This window comes from Scyliorhinus torazame, chromosome 15 (genome assembly GCF_047496885.1).
Source record: "Scyliorhinus torazame isolate Kashiwa2021f chromosome 15, sScyTor2.1, whole genome shotgun sequence".
In the NCBI taxonomy this organism is placed as follows: Eukaryota; Metazoa; Chordata; class Chondrichthyes; order Carcharhiniformes; family Scyliorhinidae; genus Scyliorhinus; species Scyliorhinus torazame.
Window position 1 is genome coordinate 66,500,835 of NC_092721.1, and position 20,009 is coordinate 66,520,843.

The window sequence follows — 20,009 nt, forward strand, 5'->3', positions numbered from 1 at the left end:
CTCCCTGGTGATTGGCTGTGATGCTGTGTGTGTGTTGCTTGGTCCATCTACCTGTCTATCAGTGTGTGTGTGTGATTGCACCATGATATGTTAATATGGATATCATGACAGTAACAATGATGAGGAAATGGTATTAAAAATTAGTTAAGATGTGTGTAGAGCAATGCTCAGTGTAACAATAAAACAGAAGAGCTGGAGGCAATCATGCATTGTGAGGAACCAGACATAACAGGGATTACTGAGTCAAGGCTACAGATAAATCAGGACCTGGAATTAAAAATTGGAGGATATAACATATTTAGAAAAGATGGAAAGGGAAAATTTTTAATGTAATTATTCAGGGTAACACAATGGCCATAGGGAAAAATGACATAGCACATTAAATCTAATTGGATTTCTTTGTCTATCTAGATTTATACAATGGAAATACTTTTCTGAAAATAAATGTAGCTGGCATTCATTCAGGGCAACCATATGCCTGGACCTGAAGTCCCTGGCTGAACAATCAGCTTGTCTAACACCAAGGCGTGGGGGAAAAAAAGAGGTTCTTTAGAGATGTTAGTGAGAGAACAGTTGAAGATTCTTTACTCAGTTAATATCACACAAGTTTAAAAAAAACACTGCTACTCTTATTCAAGGAAATCAGGGAGTGCCATCAATTTGGTCAGGTTTGAAAGAAAGTTACTGTAGCAACTGTACAGAGGTCATTGCCTGGTAAGGAATTATTGACAGGAGCAAGATAGATGAGGGCAAGTGCAAATTAAGGCGAAGTTTATTGCTTGTGAAAATATATGTCCTTCCTGAAATTGGTAAAGATTTAACTTTAGGTCAATTTGACTTAGTGTAGAGAAATACCGGCGTGATTCAGCGAATGCATTTGGGCTCAACTGGTGAATCCCGGGAGAGGCCCAAATTGGGCATCACACCAAGCTGATTGTGAGTCACCAACTCGCAATGCCCGGCATGATCTGGATGACGCCCTCGCTGGGAATGATCCAGATAATGATATTTAAATGAGCTATTCGGCTCATTTGAATAGCCCGACGCCACATTCTCCCAGCACCTGGGAGTCACCGGCCACACCTGCAAGGCCACAGCCGGGTGCCAATTAGGACCAGACCTGATGGCAACTCAGGGGCCTCAGGGGCCCCTAGGGTGGTTGGGGACAGGGAAGGGTAGTACCTCGGCACACCTCTGGCATCCGGGCACCCGGGCAGTGCCAACAAGGCAACCTGGCACTTTCAACTCAGAAGTTCCTCAGTGCAGGAAGAGATCGAGACGTCATTTTTAAATGGTACCCCGATCTCTCGACCCCCTGATGCAATGACACAGCCCACCTGTTGTGGGGGGGGGGGGGGGAGTCCTGGGCCACCCTGCACCCCATCTCATACGCCCAAATCCCTGGCACAGGCACAATACCAGCGTGGCACCTTGGAATGGCCAGCCTGGCACCAGGGCAATGCCCCTGCAAGCCTGGCAGTGACAGGCTAATACCCAAGTGGCACTACCAGGGTGCCAGGCTGGCAGTGCCGAAGTGCATGGGTGGCACACACAGTGCCAGGGTGCCACACTGATCAGAGCCTGACCACTCGGTGCCTCAGATCACCTGAGAGACTCTCCCAGGTACTGTTCCACCTGGTGTCCGTTTGTTGTGCCAGCACGGCTAAGTGCGTTTTTAAACTCAGTTATGAGGAAGGATCCCGCCCATTGTGGGCGGGACCCAGATCGTGACATCTCGCGAACTCCGGTTCGATCTTGCCACGGCCATCGGTAATCCCAGGGGAGGCCTCCCAGGATCTCCTGGCCGGGCTCCATCCCGATTCTGGTGAGACGCGGCCGGTAGGTTTGGCTCATGGTCAATGCAATGACTGCATTATTGTGACCATCAAGAGGCCTCGCTTCAAAGGTATTTGGATGATTTAAATCTGCGGAATGCTCAATAGCCTTCAGTTCCTTTAGGAATCCAAACTGTCTGTTTGCACTGAAACTTGCATCATCCACACCCAACATTATTTTAAGGTCTACAATTTCCTTTTCATCCCAAATCGCTGTAACCTATTGACTTGTGCAAGAAATATGCCTTAATTAAGGTGACTTTAACCCTTTATGGTTCTAGTTTAGATTTTATTGTAGTGCCTTCAGTATTTTACCTTTTTTTATTCATCTTGCAAATAAATTGTCCAGTTAGTTTCGGCGGTATTTCTGGTAATTGCTGTCTTTTGAATGAGTAAGAAGTTAAGCTAGAATTCCACCAATAAATCAGTGTCATTGAAGATGATTTACCGACCGAACAGCTGTGTGTTTTCCAGGGGTGGGGACAGCCCACGAACGGTATTTCCCGACCCGCAGTTGTCAACAGATTTCCTGGTGACTGCACCCCTTGTCGCCGGGAAACGCGTGTCCCAGCACGGGACCGGAATATCCCACTGACCTGAACAGCCGGTAAATCCCGCCCATTGTTGGAGGTTATTTAAATCTCAGCACATGCTGCCATACGTGGAACATATAAAAGTGAAGTTTGCGAATCATAAGAGTCACTCAGTTTGTGTAAACTGTCACTCTCTGCGATAACCAAACAATAGCATTGGGAGAAAACGAACATGTTGCATGGACTACAACTAAAATATCCTATTTTTTTTCCTGAATCCGGTTTGCTGTGTGTTTTTCATTCATTCTCAGAATGTGGCCATCTTTGGCTAGGCAAACTTTTATTGTCCATTTCTGGTTACCTTTGAAAAGGTGACTGTGGGCTTTCTTCTTGAGTCGTTGGGGTCCATGTGATGAATGTTCCAACATTAGCTGGAGAGTTCAACGATTTTCACCAAGCAGCAATGGAGGAACAGTGATATGTTATTCAGGTCAGGGTGATGTGTTACTCGGAGGCTATGGTATTCCCATATTTCAGCTCACTATGTTCTTTTAGGGGTAGAGGTCACAGCTTTATGAAGTGCTGTCAAAGTATTTCTCGACTTTTCCATCTTTGTTTCAGATTTCCAGCAATTTCTATTTTTTCTCTTAACTGAGAGAAGTGAGGCCGAAGTAAGGAATCTGAGCATTAAAAAATCACTGCACAGCCAGTGTAATGTTATTCTTATTGAATGGAATTAAAGCTTAGATCACACTGTTTAATATATTAGGAAGTGGGTTGTGTACCATCACTGAGTCAATTTTTTCCACAGGGAGTCCAGATGTTTCTGATATTGTTCAAACCAAACATAAGGATCAAATGGCAGGCTGCTCAAACAGCTGTATTTATCAGCATTCATCACAACGCTCGTCCCATCTTTTAGGTGCTTGACTGTGCCAACAAATTGTTACCTGGTGCTTAGGGGAGGCTCAAGTTGCATTGTCAGATATTGAAGTATGGCAAACCTCAGTGAATGACAGCATGCTGCAAACAATCAAAGTCAAATTATATTATCAGATTACGTGAAGAAGTGATAATTTCGTTTCAGGGTCCAATTATCACATTGCTGCAAAGTAATTGACATTAAAGTGTTAGTAAAGAATAGATTTTAAAGTTCAAGGTGCCAGCATGGAGCATTTCCCATTGAGAACACATGTGATCATAGAACAATCTCACACAGGAAGAGGCTGAGTTTGTGCAGGCTCTTTCACAGAGCAATTCAGATATTCCCACATCCCTGTCCTTTCCCCATATCCCTGCAATGCCGTTCTCCTTCAACTATTCATCCAAAGGGCAGCACGGTGGCGCAGTGGGTTAGCCCTGCTGCCTCACGGTGCCGAGGCCCCAGGTTCGATCCCGGCTCTGGGTCACTATGTGTGGAGTTTGCATATTCTCCCCATGTCAGCGTGAGTTTCGCCCCTACAGCCCAAAGATGTGCAGGCTAGGTGGATTGGCCACGCTAAATTGCCCCTTAATTGGAAAAAATTTAATGGGTACTCGAAATTTTAAAAAAAATATTCATCTAATTCCCATTTGAAAACTATGATTGAATCTGCATTCACTATCCTATCAGGAAGTGAAGTCTAAATCTTAACTGCCCATTGCATAAAAACGGTTTTCTTTATCTCACTTCTAGTTCCTTTGCCAATTACCTTAAATCTGTGCCCTCCAATTATTGATCTTTCAGTCACTGCAAACAGTTTCTGATGAAACATCACCGGTAAGCAAGACTTCAAGAACAACAGATTTATACGTCTATTTCGGTTTTAATTGGCAAAATATCCTGGGGCTTCACAGACGTTAGTCCTGAATCTCAATTTGTGCTCCTGATGAGTGAAGTTGTAAGCCACCGGTACAAATTTATAAAAAATATTATATTCTCATACTTGCAGCCAGGTCTTTCAAGGGCAGAGACGTGTGACCCCTGGAGCAAACGATCATGCCTTGGATTTATCACTAAATAGAATATAAGTTCAGGGAAATGTCAAGGCTGATTTTAAAAGGCATCAAGTGGGGAATTGGGTAGCGGACTGGATTAAACACTGACCTTTCACCTCTGCAGACTAGGTTCAATTTCAAACCCTCTCAGCTGATGAGGAAGATGTAATGTGGATGGGGTGTGTGCAGCCTCAAACCAGGTGGCCAGAAACTTACAGAGCAAAATTGTCCCCATTATTGCATTCTTGGCAATCGTATGTAAGAAACAACAGGAGAGCTCATGTGGACAACACGCAATGTCACCAGCACAGTCGGGATGCTTTTTCTGAGGTTACAGCTATGGTAGATTATTGCTACACAATTGGAAATCTTTAGCTTGAAGTTTTAGACACTGTTAATGGGAGGGCAAGACACGATGGGGGGAACATTCCACACCCATTTTTGGGGGGGGGTGCGGGAACGACGCAGGGGGCGAAGAATTCAGCGGGAGTCCTATACTGAGTTTCCGGTGGTGAGATTTCACCGATTAATTGTCCCCACCCCTCGCTAATGGCGTAATGGGAATCAAAGTCGAATTCCCACTTGCCTCAATTTAAATATAAGAAGGACTTTACACATATAGTCACCCACGCTAAATTGTCCATTCACACTCATGCCACCGTGAATCCCGAGAGGTCCCCCACAACATGCATCTGGCAAACAGAACCTGCCAGATGTGCACAGGCGATTACGTCCCCCCAGGGGAGAGGGTCGTGTCAAGGCATTGGCACTGGGTAGTGCCAGGAGTAGTGTGCCAGGAGTAGTGCCAATGGGGCAGTCGCCAGGTAGTGGCAGAGGTGTTGGTGGGGGAGGGGGATGCTGCATGTGGGGGGTTCTATGGTGGTGATGGGGGCATCCTCTGTGCTGGGGGAATTAGTTCCATGGGGGAGGAGGGTGCTGAGTTCTGTTGGGCAGAGAGGGGGCCCACCTTGGGGGAGGAGAAGTTCCGTGGGGTGGGGGGAGTTCCTTGGGGAATGGGGAGTTCCTTTGGGGAGGGGAAGTTCCATGGGGGTGGGGGCGGAGTTCCTTGGGAGAGGGCGAGTTTCATGGAGGGTTGATAGGGGTGATTCCTTTGGGGAGAGGGGGAGTTCTGGGTGGAGGTGGGATTGAATTTTTATTTTTTTACATCAGGGCACCCTTTAAAAATATAAGATGCTAGTGGGGTGAGCTCAATCAACATAACATCATAGGACCTGCTCCTTTCATTTATTTTGTTTAGTGTTTAAAAATATGGTGGGAATTTCTGACAGTTCAGCTAGTGGGCTACCCTCCACTTTTCCTGCTCAAAATAACACTGACCCAAAAAAAGGCAGAATTCCACCCAATGTCAATCAGTTCTGACTTCATCTGTTTTAGGCCGGTTTCCTGTGCATCAGAGAACCTGACAGTATTATTGAGCCAAGCACTTGCTCGATTCAGGAGGTAAGTACCTTTACAATTACCCCGTGGATACGGGTGTTTGTTCAAGGAACCTCTGCAATCAGGCATTCCCCACGATGGCAGCATACGACCCACCATCTTCTCAAGGGCAGATCTTCAGGTCACTTGATGGCCAACCATTTCATACCGGATGTTACAAGCAGCCCCAATCAATGTATTCATGAAATGTTTCCCTTTGTCCACAAAACTTACTCATTAGTCTGCCTGGGAGAAATGAGCCAACAGGTTTCAATTTTAGCCTCATGTGCCTAACAGGGAAGGGCTGAATTCAGGTCATAGGCCCTTTTGTACCTTGCATTCATTTACAGTCTATGGACTTCAACAGAGAGTAAAATCGGACGGGCATAAAACAGACACATGATTCCAACCTGCCATGTTTCCTCCAGGTCATTTAGATTCAGATCAGGATTTCTTCCACTTGGAGTAAAAGTACATGAATTTTCTCGTAATGGCTCTCATTTATTCTGTGATAACATCTACCCACGTTCACTTATTGCCGACTCTGAGTAGTTTTAAATTATGTTGCTGCTTTTGGTGCTCTTGGGGACTTGTATATATCTAATTCTCGATCACGGGAAAATATGTGCTTCCGCCTCCTAGGCATGGCTGTACTGTGCAATAGGGCACTATGCCAGCAGCTACTGGGCTGTCACTTTATCCTGTTATGTCTTTCTCCCCCTTCCGTGAATGCTGCAATATTTTAATGCAACTGAATAAATATGGTATATCCTCAGAATAAGGTCCTGCATGAAGCAAAAGGTCAGACTTCACTGGTACGAAGACAGCGGCATTTTGCAGCATTGAAATGCTACATTAGAATTTTCATTGTGTCGGCACACAGGCGGGGAAAATATTGGGAAAATAAAGGAAGGCTGGGCAGGGCACACTATTGTGAAACACTCCATAGTATAAAGGAAATCACTGATAAAGATTAGTAAAAGAATAGGCCAGGCTTCTGTTATCAAGAAGTGATGAAGTTTAAAATTCAAGCTAATATTGTTACAGGTGCAGAAAGGAAGCAGAAATTAGTGTGAAGAAGTAAATTGCTTGTAAAGTGGAGCCTCTTTATCTACTGTAGCTTCAGCTGTGCGTACAGAAAGCACAATACTGCCAATAAATATTTGTACGTGCTGTTTAGTGCTGTGTTAAATATTTAACAGGACAAGCCTGATGTTAAAAAGTAAAACTGGCATTTTTACTAAAACAAAAGAGACGGGAGGCTTTAGTCTGGATTACATGGTCAATGAGCTGTACATGTTTATGATTAATAACTGAAAACTGTAGAGTAGGATTTTCCAAATCCACTCTGTGTACCATGTGTTGGATCACTGCATAGCTTTTTATTCCTCGTTAATAGCTGTTCAGAAGACTGCAGTACAGAGGCGATAGATTGTTCTTTCGTCGCTCACTTATTTTAAGTGAGGTGACATTTAAAATGCGGCATATGTCTTTGCTAAATTTCCAGAAAGGGAAGACAGAAAGGAGTGAGATTGTTAGCAATGAGACTCCTCTTTGGTGAGAGAATTCCGGTTATCCTAGCTGGTGCCTCCAAAGTGGCATGGCAAATTTAGCTTCCTTTCACCTTTCAAGAATGAATGCACACATTCGGGGACATCTGCGATGCCACTCTGGGTTATTAGCAGGTGATTAATGAGGCAGATCAGAGAACAAAGGTTGGACCAACACCGTAGGCCGTTTTAGATCACTGGGTGCGCTGCAGCTGAAAGAAGGAATCAAGTTCTGAGGGAAGCAAACTCTACTCAGCTTGTGATTGCTACACAAATGAATGGCATGGGCCTTTGTGGGAATTATAGCTGCTGTTAAAGAGGACATTCTTTTCTCCTTTTAGCTGCTCTTCAATGAAGCAGCCAGTTCATGGCATAAAGGTGGAAACATTTAACATCTGTTATTTGTTGTTATATCAAATTCCAAGCCACTTTATTTGTATTGGGAGGTGGACAAGATTAACTGGAAGCAGTTTGTTCAACATCTCCTCGTCTTGCTCCCTGCTGGCTGCATTCCACAGTATAGATCAATCTGTAACTTTATGGCCTGGCATTTCCCTCTCTCTACAATTATCATCAAGACAATTCTAATTCAAAGGATGCTAGGAGCAGCACAATGGACCGAATGGCCTCCTCTTGCACTGTAAATTCTCTAATTCTAAGATTCTCTAATTCTGATTCACAGGACACAATAGCATCATAGCGAGTGGAAGATGGGAAACATGGTTCAGTACAGGAGCCAATCAGTTGAGTGGGCTTAAGGCATCCCTGACATGGGCCTTATGGCAGACGTTAGCTGTACATTCGTGGTCTTTGTGTTGAGGTTGCAGGATCATGGGACAGAGCAGTATTCAACAACAAAGAAGCCTGTGGCCATTGTTCCTGTGCAAAGTGTTTGGGGCTCTCCCGGCATGTACCGACCCCTTCCCGCTCCGATTCCAGCCCTACGTGTAGACACCGGGACTGAATTGCATGCGGTTCGCGTTTCCGTTTGGGATGCTATTTGTGGAGAAATTCAGGACAGCACTCTTACCACGTTAATCCAAAACAATTCTCATTGCCGCTGGTGTCCAATTCGGTGGGGCCGGAATTGGCGCTGGAGAGCTTGACAAGCTGGAGCTGCTTATAAGCATCCCACTCCCCACACACTCTCATTACAGCCAAGAACATAGAGGGGAACGGCCTCCTGGTTTCCTCACAGTGAGTTGAATAAGATGCTGGACGCATTGGAGGAGAGGCGGGACACCCTCTTCCCAGGTTGGCCAGGAAGCTCCAGCCCACTATCGATAACAGGACTTGGGCAGAGGTGGCCGGGGCAGTCAATGCTGCCACCCTCACCAGGCGGGCCAGTATGCAGTGCAGAAAGAAGATGAACAACTTCCTTCTAGCAGCTCGGGTAAATCACCACCCCAGTTCCCCGGCATCTCCCCTGTATCTGACTCCTCACATCACACCCCCTACTTCCAGAGAGCCTAATTAAAACCCACCAACCTGCATTTCCTCACACCCCACCCTGCACCAAACTGGAACTCCTGTATTGTCCTATTTGGCCAGCTGCCTTCCACACACATGCCACCTGCTACAAGACCCCCTGTGTAACTCACCTCCATGCGTCTCACCATGTCCTTTATGTGTTCCCTGGGAGGAAGACAGCCCATAACAGAAGAGAGTGGGAGAAGGCCGGAACAGGCATCCCAGACCTCCGGGCGAGATGCCGGAGAGGGCTATCTCCGAAACAGAGGTTGGCATGCAACAACCAAGTGATTTCCCAATGCAGAGTGATGTCCCAATAGCAAGGGAGTCATCCCTCTCCCCCAAACCACTCCTTCCCAAGATCTCATAGTGTGTCTTATCTTTTGTCTGGCAGGATCACCGTCAGACAATGCCGGCCCGTCTGGGGTACCCAACATACCAGATCCCCATCATACCCCGGATTCCGGCACCAGACCGGCGGAGACGCAGACTCCTCATCACTGCTGTCACCTGTACCCTCCACCATCGCAGAGACTATCCCCTCAGTGGGTCATTTTAGGGATGAAGCTCCTGGCGCACCTTCTGGTGCGCTCGTCAAAAATACTGCAGCACATCAGGTGAAGGCAGTGACTTCCGAGAGAGCGGCATTCGGAGGGCTGCCTGATCCCAGGATGCAGCTGCAGTCGGGATAGGTATTATGCTCTGGAAAGTATGATCCCATCACTGGTGGAGATGCAGACGCAGAGCCAGGAGGGGCTATAAGCAACTTTCCAATGCCTGCAGATGCAGCTGGAGGAGTCCACCTGCCTTCAGGTGCCGGAGATCATACCGTCAATGTGCGGTACCAAGGACAGCGCTGGACAGGTAGAGTCCGCGGTGGAAGGCCTGGGACAGAAAGTCATAACCATGGGTCAAGGCGTCCAAAGCCTGGGCACACTGTGCAAGTGATGGTTGAGGCTCAGGGCAGGGGATCCCAGTCACAGGCAGTCAGGTACCAGGCCCACATGGACATTGCTGCAATGTATTCGAGCTTGGCTCATTCACAAAGGGCCATGGCTGATGGCATTAAGAGCATTGATGGGTACTGACTGACCTGGGACAATCACAGAGGGATGTGGCACAGTCCCAGAGGACAGGACAAAGGCAGTGAGCGACATGTCTCATTCACTGGGGTATGTGGCCCAGTCTGAGTGTTCCATTTGTGGGAGCATCGAGATCCTGGCTCAGACGACGGGGAGCCTCCAGGACTGCGCTCGCGGATCCAGCCTACCAGATATTGCCCCCCCCCTGTAACCGCCCTTGCCACTCCCTACCAGTCCCCCCAACCCCACTGAAGACTCCCCAGCCGGCGGAATGGGTCCCCCCCCGCCCCCGCCCCGGACTGTGGCGGCGCTGGATTGACGAAAATTCAGAGTACACATGTCCTACACCGTCGGAAAGTTGGCCCATCGGGGGCGGAACATCGGGGAAGGGCCTTCAGGTGACGTCCTAAGGCCGTCCCAGTGCTTGTGCGTACTCACCGATGATGCCATTCTGTAGGGGGCGTAGCATCCAAAAGCAGGCGCCGCCCCGATTTCGGCGTCAAAAGGGATTCGATTTCACCGTCGGCAGGCGGAGAATCCCGGCCATAGTTTCAGAAATGGAGTATCCAGCCTGGGGAGTTTATTTTTCTCTTACAGAGCTATTGGTCGGCGGAATTCTCTTCCCCAGGGAGCAGTGGAGGGATGGTGATTGAATATTTTTAAGGTGGAGTTAGATAGATTCTTGACTAATAAAGGAGTCAAAGGTTATGGGGATAGACAGGAAAGTAGAATTGGGGCCAGAATCAGCCATGATCTTATCAAATGGAAGAGCAAGCTCAAGGGGCAAAAAAAACTACTTTTACTCCTAATATGTATGTATGTATTTTGTCACAAATCTCCACTTGTTATTGAGGGGGAACTTTGTAGAGTGGACCGGCTTGAGTGTACTTTTATTACATCCAGTGCTTAAGGTTTGGTATATTTTATTTTTCTCCAATCGTTTTGTGGCAGCGTGAAACAACAGTCAACCACATTCCTGTGGGCCTTGAGAAATGAGTAACACACAGAGAATAAAATAATCATGGAAGATTTCAGGTACCCCAAAATTAATTGACTTGACGATCTAGGTAATGGGAATAATGAAATTGAGTCCCCATGATTTGTACAGAACTTCGAGCTAACTCTGTATATAAAAAAAAACAAGTGTAATTTTCTGGCCAATTCATGCTTAATTTACATTAGTTCTGATTTGTATTCAAGCTAAAAGGTAAAATCTTCTTGCCAATTTCTTTATTTGGGAGTCATTCAGCAAATTTAGTTTTTGTTTCCGGTTTCCCCAAGGAGATAGTAACAACAGTAGCTTCCTGATCCCACTCAAATCCAATAAAACTCCAAGAACAATTGTGTAAATGGCTAAAAATGGGTGATTGGAGAATTCATGCAAAAAATCAGGGTCAGCACAGTTCGAACTTAAATCTTTGGTTGTGTATTTTATTGGACTGACTTTAGATTGAGCCAGGAAGATCTCATTGTGGCTCTATTTCAGGAAACATGTTTTTTTCCTACATCTGAAACAGTCAAAGTATTGAACAACTGAGAAACCCAAAAATGAGCCCACATTAAACAAATTAGAAAGCTGAAATGAGCCTGCAGGTACATAAAATATATTATTAATGGGCGGGATTCTCTGTCCCGCCGTACCCGTTTCCTGGTGCGCCCCCCACCCCCTCCCCACCCCGCCTGCAGCAGGATTCTCCGTCCCGGCAGAGGGCCAATGGGGTTTCCCATTGTGGGCACTGTCACGCTGTCGGAAAATCCGCGGGTGTGAGTGTGTTGCTTACGAAATGGAGCCTATCGCCGATGGAGAATCCATATATATATATATCGCTATTCAGAAAAAATTGTAAGTTATTTTTCTTCATTATTAGTTGGTCATTAGCATTAATGGCAGCAATTAGGATTTACTCCATTTTCCCTTCAGTTAACTTAGTACAATGTTCTCATTCCCACTGCCGCAATTCTCATTGTTTCTCAATACCACTTTCTTCAGTTTTTGTAACTTTATTTGAGCTCATTAATCTCCAGATATCATTCCCATCTCTCCCAAGCGTGACATTTAGCACAATCCCCGTTTGCCAAGTGCTGCGTTTGTCATTTAAGCCCCTCTGTAGAGACCTTGATTGTCTATATTGGACGATTCCTGTGTGTTTTAAGTATTGACAGTGATACAGTTATAGAGTATACCCAATACACTGGCTCCAAGGTAAATAGCGAGAACAAGGAAACTAATACTGCACAAGTGTTCCAAAAATATATTGTAATCGGCCTGCCCTCTCAGGTGGATTTAAAAGATCCCAGAAGACTATTTGAAAGGAAAGCAGGCGAGTTCTCCCTGGCCAATGCTTAACTTCCAACCAACATCAATAACATGAACTATCCATTCATTATCTCATTGTTGTTGTGGGGCCTTGCTGTGTAGAACTGGCTGCCATGTTTCCTGCACTGCCATAGTGACTACATTGCAAATGGTATATAATTGGCTCGAAAGGATTGTGGGATGTTGAGGTCCTAAAAGGTCCTATATAAATGAAAGTCTTTCTTTTATTTTACTGAGAAGTTATAGAACATTGAACAGACAGTGCAGATATTGCATCAGGGAATATATTAGACACAGTATGGATTTCTCAATGGCCTCAGCTCTCATATTATGTGTACTTTTATGTTGCAAAAACAAATTCCTATAAAAATTAGAGAAGAGTAGCCATTTAGTGCAGGAGTTCACAACCTTTTTGGCTTTATGGATACATAGATACAGAATGTAAATGTAAATGTCACCACAATCCCATACCATAGGTTGCTCGCCCCTTTGAGAACTGACTGGTGGATATTTAACCTGTGGGTCACCGCACCTCAGGCAAGGGACAAGGTTGAGAAGGTGAGCCTTCACTAATAACCTTAGCTGATACAGGTACATGATAATGACACCTTGAAGGATATACATGAATTTTCCATTAATTTACTTTAAGTTTCAGATGCAAACAGCATTCTAGTTTAGGATTAGACTTATGTTCGTGTAACTACATTCAAATAAATGTTACCAATCCTCCAAGCTTACAAAATTCAAAAATGACAAACAAGCATATTATAAATGTGAGTGTAACTAGGATTGAGTCCCTTGACCCCAGTTTTCTGAAAGCTTGGTGATTTCACCTTTGGAGATGGTGTTTGTTATTCAGCTCAGACAAGTAGAGTGAACGCTTATTACATTTACTAGCTGTAAGATCCCATTGTAAAAGGATTTCATTTAATATTAGTACAGTTTCTAGTTTACTTTAAATTGGAAGTGCAGTGTAAATACCCCAATCCCATACTCCAAGCATGAAAATGTGTCCAAAGGGACAATGTACCAGACACATGGCGACAAGGCTCGAGGGCTGATTCTCCAGCTCATAGCCCTACTGTAAGGAGCAGAGGATTGGTGAGTTTTTCTTTAAACTAACACTCTGGGTGCAATTTACCAGCCTCGTCGCACCCAACTTGGTGACGCGATTAGGCCGTTGATCTCGGGAGAGGAATGCCTCGTGACATTCAGAAAGCTTGAGATGTCACGCGCGATTCATCCGAACCTCACAAGATTTGGCAACCTGGGCCTCACCCGTGCTGGACGAGGTCCAAATCAGCATTGTTAAATGAGCCGTTAGGAGCCTGGGAGGCAGTGGTAGTGGCAGTCAGTTCGGGCAGCATGACCAGGAGGACCGCCATCCAATGTTGGAAGAAGACCAAAGACCTCCACTGAGCTGCAAGGGTAAGTTACCACCTCTCTCCTGGCATCAGTTCTACCTGCCACCACTCAAACTCCCAAATCTCCCCACACAAAAATCATTGGCTGGCACCTCACACCCTTCCCACGATCTTCGTGCTTGTTCGTTAGAACTCCCTGGTGGAAGCAGGAACATCCAAGGGAGTCAGCAGTTGGAGGTCTGTTGGATCGCAATACTCAGCTGGGCCCCAGTCAGATGCCGAACCCCTGGACAAGTTTCTCCCAGAGCTGATGCAGATGATATGCCAGAGCCGTGACATTCAGGAGGGGATGTCAGGTACATTCTAGCAACTGCATAGCCGACTGGGGGAGTCCTAAAAGCTTTGGGTGCAGAAGGTGGTGCCGACATTGTGTGGCTCTGAGGCCAACAATGCTAAGGTGGCAACCGCAGTGGAAAGCCTGGAGTACGACGTCCGCAACTTGAGTGGTGGTGTCCAAGGCATGGCTCAGGCTGTGACGACCATGGCAGAGGGTCTTAACATGTTCCAGTCAATGAAAGACATGCCCCAGATACAGGTGGACATCGCTGAGTCATTGCAGAGTATGGCACAGTCACTGAGGACCATCTTTGAGTGCAGACAATGGAGAGCCACCAAGACTGGTAGATGACTCAGAGGCTTCTGGAGCTAACTCCAGCTGCCCCACTGACGGTGAGAGGGGCTGGGAAGAAGCAGTAAGTACAGGGATCCCCTGTGGTCGTTCCCCTTAGGAACAAGTATACCGCTTTGGATACTGTTGGGTGGGGGGACTTACCAGGGGTCAGCCATGGGGTACCGGTCTCTGGCACAGAGTCTGTCCCCGTAGCTCAGAAGGGAAGGGGGGAGAGGGGTAGAGCATTAGTCATTGGAGACTCCATAGTTAGGGGGATATATAGGAGATTCTGTGGGAATGAGAGAGACTCGCGGTTGGTGTGTTGCCTCCCAGGTGCCAGGGTGTGGGATGTCTCGGATCGTGTTTTCGGGATCCTTAAGGGGGAGGGGGAGCAGCCCCAAGTCATAGTTCACATCGGTACCAACGACATAGGTAGGAAAAGGGATAGGGATGTAAGGCAGGAATTCAGGGAGCTAGGGTGGAAACTGAGATCTAGGACAAACAGAGTTATTATCTCTGGGTTGTTACCTGTGCCACGTGATAGCGAGAAGAGGAATAGGGAGAGAGAGGAGTTGAACACGTGGCTACAGGGATGGTGCAGAAGGGAGGGTTTCAGATTTCTGGATAATTGGGGCTCATTCTGGGGTCGGTGGGACCTCTACAAACGGGATGGTCTACACCTGGACCAGAGGGGTACCAATATCCTGGGCGGGAAATTTGCTAATGCTCTTCGAGAGGGTTTACACTAGTTCAGCAGGGGCTTGGGAACCTGAATTGTAGCTCAGTATACAGGAGGTTGAGAGTAGTGAGGTCATGAGTAAGGTTTCAAAGTTGCAGGACTGTACCGGCAGGCAGGAAGTTGGTTTAAAGTGTGTCTTCTTCAATGCCAGGAGCATCCGGAATAAGGTGGGTGAACTTGCGGCATGGGTTGGTACCTGGGACTTCGATGTTGTGGCCATTTCGGAGACATGGATAGAGCAGGGACAGGAATGGTTGTTGCAGGTGCCGGGGTTTAGATATTTCAGTAAGCTCAGGGAAGGTGGTAAAAGAGGGGGAGGAGTGGCATTGTTAGTCAAGGACAGTATTACGGTGGCAGAAAGGACGTTTGATGAGGACTCATCTGCTGAGGTAGTATGGGCTGAGGTTAGAAACAGGAAAGGAGAGGTCACCCTGTTAGGGGTTTCCTATAGACCTCTCAAAAGTTCCAGAGATGTAGAGGAAAGGATTGCAAAGATGATTCTGGATAGGAGCGAAAGCAACTGGGTAGTTGTTTTGGGGGACTTTAACTTTCCAAATATTGACTGGAAAGGCTATAGTTCGAGTACTTTAGATGGGTCCGTTTCTGTCCAATGTGTGCAGGAGGATTTCCTGACACAGTATGTAGATAGGCCAACGAGAGGCGAGGCCATATTGGATTTGGTACTGGGTAATGAACCAGGACAGGTGTTAGATTTGGAGGTAGATGAGCACTTTGGTGATAGTGACCACAATTCGATTACGTTTACTTTAGTGATGGAAAGGGATAGGTATATACCGCAGGGCAAGAGTTATATCTGGGGGAAAGGCAATTATGATGCGATGAGGCTAGACTTAGGATGCATCGGATGGAGAGGAAAACTGCAGAGGTTGGGCACAATGGAAATGTGGAGCTTGTTCAAGGAACAGCTGCTGCGTGTCCTTGATAAGTATGTACCTGTCAGGCAGGGAGGAAGTGGTCGAGCAAGGGAACCGTGGTTTACTAAAGCAGTCAAAACACTTGTCAAGAGGAAGAAGGAGGCTGATGTAAAGATGAGACATGAAGGTTCAGTTAGGGTGCTCAAGAATTACAAGTTAGCTAGGAAGGACCTAAAGAGAGAGCTAAGAAGAGCCAGGAGGGGACATGAGAAGTCTTTGGCAGGTAGGATCAAGGATAACCCTAAAGCTTTCTATAGATATGTCAGGAATAAACAAATGACGAGGGTAAGAGTAGGGCCAGTCAAGGAGAGTAGTGGGAAGTTGTGCTTGGAGTCCGAGGAGATAGGAGGGATGCTAAATGAATATTTTTCGTCAGTATTCACACAGGAAAAAGACAATGTTGTCGAGGAGAGTACTGAGATTCAGGCTACTAGACTAGAAGGACTTGAGGTTCATAAGGAGGAGGTGTTAGCAATTCTGGAAAGTGTGAAAATAGAAAAGTCCCCTGGGCCGGATGGGATTTATCCTAGGATTCTCTGGGAAGTTAGGGAGGAGATTGCTGAGCCTTTGGCTTTGATCTTTAAGTCATCTTTGCCTACAGGAATAGTGGCAGAAGACTGGAGGATAGCAAATGTTGTCCCCTTGTTCAAGAAGGGGAGTAGAGACAACCCCGGTAACTATAGACCAGTGAGCCTTACTTCTGTTGTGGGCAAAATCTTGGAAAGGTTTATAAGAGATAGGATGTATAATCATCTGGAAAGGAATAATTTGATTAGAGATAGTCAACACGGTTTTGTGAAGGGTAGGTCGTGCCTCACAAACCTTATCGAGTTCTTTGAGAAGGTGACCAAACAGGTGGATGAGGATAAAGCAGTTGATGTGGTGTATATGGATTTCAGTAAAGCGTTTGATAAGGTTCCCCACGGTAGGCTACTACAGAAAATACGGAGGCATGGGATTCAGGGTGATTTAGCAGTTTGGATCAGAAATTGGCTAGCTGGAAGAAGACAAAGGGTGGTGGTTGATGGGAAATGTTCAGACTGGAGTCCAGTTACTAGTGGTGTACCACAAGGATCTGTTTTGGGGCCACTGCTGTTTGTCATTTTTATAAATGACCTGGAGGAGGGCAAAGAAGGAGGGGTGAGTACATTTGCAGATGACACGAAAGTCGGTGGAGTTGTGGACAGTGCGGAAGGATGTTACAAGTTACAGAGGGACATAGATAAGCTGCAACGCTGGGCTGAGAGGTGGCAAATGGAGTTTAATGCAGAAAAGTGTGAGGTGATTCATTTTGGAAGGAATAACAGGAAGACAGAGTACTGGGCTAATGGTAAGATTCTTGGCAGTGTGGATGAGCAGAGAGATCTCGGTGTCCATGTACATAGATCCCTGAAAATTGCCACCCAGGTTGAGAGGGTTGTTAAGAAGGCGTACGGTGTGTTAGCTTTTATTGGTAGAGGGATTGAGTTTCGGAGCCATGAGGTCATGTTGCAGCTGTACAAAATTCTGGTTCGGCCGCATTTGGAGTATTGCGTGCAATTCCGGTCGCCGCATTGGAAAGGGTGCAGAGGTGATTTACCAGAATGTTGCCTGGTATGGAGTGAAGATCTTATGAGGAAAGGCTAAGGGACTTGAGGCTGTTTTCGTTAGAGAGAAGAAGGTTAAGAGGTGACTTAATTGAGGCATACAAGATGATCAGAGGATTGGATAGGGTGGACAGTGAGAGCCTTTTTCCTCGGATGGTGATGTCTAGCACGAGAGGACATAGCTTTAAATTGAGGGGAGATAGATATAAGACAGATGTCAGAGGTATGTTCTTTACTCAGAGAGTAGTAAGGGCATGGAATGCCCTGCCTGCAACAGTAGTGGACTCGTCAACACTAAGGGCATTCAGATGGTCATTGGATAGACATATGGACGATAAGGGAATAGTGTAGATGGGCTTTAGAGTGGTTTCACAGGTCGGCGCAACATCGAGGGCCGAAGGGCCTGTACTGCGCTGTAATGTTCTATGTTCAATGTCCCCTAGAGTCTCATTGTCAAAACCGAGAACGGCGCCAACCACTAAATCGTTCGCAATGCAACTTAGGCGAAATTAGGATCCCGCCGTAGTGTGGTGGGAGACCATTTAAGCCCTTTTCCCAGGCAATTAACGGGAGTCACCCCATGTCCAATGGCCTCCCGTGATCCAGCGCCCTCCCCACCAAGTGGTGACGCTGACGCCGATTAGTACCCCTTGTTTTAAAACATGAACTGGCGGAAGGGCTGCTGTGAAATCCGAGGAGGTGAGTAACCATATTCGCTCACAGGCAAAGAGCCCAGCGGCACTTGGCTTGTTGTCCCTGTGCTCAGAAGGAGTTGGGTGGGGTTAAAGGGTTGGGGGTAGGGCAACTGGTGGTGGTCCAGCCTTGGTTGGGGTCGGCCACCTTGAGGATTGGGGATATCGGAGTTGGGGGTGTGGGTCTCTGCTGGGGGGGGCGGGGGGGGGGGGAACTGCGCGCAGGCCCACCATGCCAACCCCTGGATCGTGTGTCCCCGTTCCGGGGGCAACCCTAGTCCTGCCTGTCTGCCCCGCCGACCACCCATATCTCCCACTGACCATGGAGGCCTTTGGCCATGCAGCTGAAGGTTATTGTTAATAGGGAATTAGCAATCGTGGTTGAGTGAGAACTTCACACATCGCAAGTGGATTCCTGTGGGTGGACGAGCCATGTAACATGTGAGGGTTACTGCCTAGAGTTCCAATCAGCCGGTGATTCTTGGACACTGTGCCTGAACACTGCAGGAAGCAACACTACACACACAGCAGGCAAGATCACAACACCCAGGGTCCTTGTCCGCAGCCGGAGGATGGGTGAGTGCAATGGGGCTGTGGCCAGCGTCCGGTTCAGGTAATGCGGTGTGTCAGTGTCAGGGGTACAGGTTCTGGAGTCCGGTGCTGGGTGTACATAGACAGGGCGTGCCTGATGTCGGGGGTGGAGGGAACAGAGGGTCCCGGGGTGGAAGAAATCGCTGTTTGTCAGTCTTACGCCCTCTCCCAATTCCTCACAGATATTGAACGATATGGATGATATTTTGGACCCCGCAGAACTTGCCCTAGTGGTGCTGCTGGCAGGTTGGGTGACCAGGTGCCGGAGAAGGTGGCGACAGCAGGAGCGTGACAGAGGCTTGATGCAGCACCCTATGTGCAGGGCCCCACCCCACACCCTGAGGACCTGGCCGCCCATCAGGCCATTGTGTGACCCAGTAGGGGTGATCTGCAATGGCGCAGGGTGCACAGGTGCCGCTCCTCTTTCGTGCAGATGTCGGACAGCACGTGCTGCAGGAGGTTCTGCCTCAGGTGCAGCACCTGTGCCACATCCTCGAGGACTTGTTACTGCGTAGAGGAGGAGCATACCTGCTCCTGGTGGCCATCAAAGTCACTGCAGCCCTGAACTTTGATGCCTCAGGATCATTACAGGCATCGAGCGAGGACTTGTGCAGCATCGCACAAGCTACAGCCCATAGGTGTGTCCGATAGTTCATGGATGCCCTGTTTGCCCTGGCAGAAAATTATATCAAATTTGACATGGACCAAGCCCAACAAGATGCCCACCATTGCTGAGATTCCCAGGTCCAGGGGCTGATAGACTGCATGCTCACTGGGCCATCTGGGAGCACATCTACATCAACAGGAAGGGGTACCACTTCCTGAAGCTCATGTGCGTCCACTACCTTAAGATCATGCACGTATGTGCACACTTCCCAGGGAGTGTGCATGACAGCTACATCCTGAGGTAGTCGGTCATTCCCGGCCTCTTTGAGGACCACACCTGGATGGCTGGTTGGCTCTTAGGGGATAAGAAGTACCTACTTAAAACCTGGCTGATGACAGCAACATGGAATCCGGTGACCCATGTGGAGACCCGATACAACGAGACCCTTGTGGCCACATGGGCTGTCATTGAGCAGTGCATCGGTCTGCTCAAAATGCAGTTCAGGCGCCTCAACCACTCCACTGGTGCCCTGCAGTACACCACCTGCTTTGTAGTGGTCTGCTGTGCCCTCTCCTTAGCCACATGTAGCCACCTCCGAGAAGGAGGAGGTCAAGGACAGAAAGA

At 47.4% G+C, this 20,009-nt stretch overlaps 1 long non-coding RNA gene across 2 annotated transcripts in view; it reads left to right on the forward strand.

Moving 5' to 3' along the window:
- Positions 1–1,773: 1,773 nt before the first annotated feature.
- The window catches only part of LOC140391399 (uncharacterized), a 56,643-nt gene continuing 38,407 nt past the window's right edge, over positions 1,774–20,009 (forward strand). For both annotated transcript variants that reach the window (XR_011935043.1, XR_011935044.1), the window contains exons 1-2: positions 1,774–1,906; positions 5,741–5,806. This is a non-coding gene — a long non-coding RNA (uncharacterized lncRNA). The remainder of the gene's footprint in view (positions 1,907–5,740; positions 5,807–20,009) is intronic.